Below are 1106 nucleotides of genomic sequence, written 5' to 3' on the forward strand. Positions count from 1 at the left end.
TACCTGGATGACAATAAAAACTCAATTACAAGACGTGAGTTCCTTTGGAGTAAATTTTAACCACAGGACTTGTAAAACCACTGCTTGTATCTAGATCACTTGGACACTGGATCATCAGTACTGCACATTAATAAACTATTTGTCCAGTCAGAAATAAAAGGCATAAAATGATTAAAAGAGAGACAGAGAGAGAGAAGGATGTATTTCTCATGAAAGCATTTAAGAACAAAATGAAACGGAGACATGGAAAAACTAAGGTCTTCTGGACAATCAACTCCACGAGCTACCAAAAATATTGTCAATTAGAACAGAGAAGAGAATGGACCACTTAAAAAAATATACTGTGTATGTGTGTATTTTCTTCAAGGATCTTAGAGAAATGCAAAAAATTTCCTCATCAGTTCCAAATTCACCACAGTACAAAGCAAAACTTTTATTACTACACCTACACAATTAAGTGTCCTGAAGTTTATTTATCCTGGTAGCTTAAAACAATCAAGTATTAGTATCTATTTCAACTTCCTAATACTATTCAAAGGATAAAAGACAGGCTGGGGGGGGAACTCATTATGTGTTTATCGCTGCCACTTCATTTCAAATGCCATTTTTATCCTTGGGTGAATGTGCATAACACTAAACCATGATCCAGTAATAGTTTTTCATTTGATTTAGTATCATTTAAAGAACTTAAAATTAATAGAGGAAAATATTTTAAGAGCTATATCTTATCGGAGACAATTTAACTGTAAGGTCATGTGACAAGCAATGTACAAGTATTTGTTAAAAACTTACTCAATTGTCTTAAAATGTCCATTTTACACAGCAATATTTACTACCAGAAACTGCAGTGACTGATAAGTAGACACATTAGTTTGTTAAGCTCTACCTGAAAACATGCTTTCAACAAAATGTGAACATGTTGTATCTTGATTCATATGGTTTTACAATCAGGTCTTACTGAAGGAGCACACAGATTTCACTTCCTTTCTTGCAGACAATATGCAGGAAGAATCCACAAAGAGCATGTGGGCAATCTGACAAATTATACTATCTGGACTACAAGTCCTGCAATTCATTTAAAGAATGTCAAGGAGTTACGAGAGAGA

Source organism: Bos grunniens, chromosome 7 (genome assembly GCF_055505025.1).
Source record: "Bos grunniens cultivar Pamir isolate PY7600 chromosome 7, Bosgru_T2T1.0, whole genome shotgun sequence".
NCBI lineage: Eukaryota > Metazoa > Chordata > Mammalia > Artiodactyla > Bovidae > Bos > Bos grunniens.